Genomic DNA, 271 nt, shown 5'->3' with positions numbered 1-271 from the left:
TATATATATATATATAGCCATTTTTCTTGATGGAAATAAATTACTGAAATAAATCTATCAAATTAATAGAGATTTCAACGATTTTAGCGATTTCATCACAAGCATCGAAAAAAAATAGATACTGCCATGTAGTTTGTATCTACTTCTTCAGAAGATAATATAATATGGAAAGGCATTTTACAGTTACAGGAAAAAGGCCCTCATGTCTTCTCTCAGGTTTTTTTTCTGGTCATAATCATCTAATTGAACATTACTGACAAACTTTCTTGAT

This window comes from Atta colombica, unplaced genomic scaffold, assembly GCF_001594045.1.
Source record: "Atta colombica isolate Treedump-2 unplaced genomic scaffold, Acol1.0 scaffold133, whole genome shotgun sequence".
Classification (NCBI taxonomy): Eukaryota; Metazoa; Arthropoda; class Insecta; order Hymenoptera; family Formicidae; genus Atta; species Atta colombica.
Note: the sequence above shows the minus strand (reverse complement) of the source record.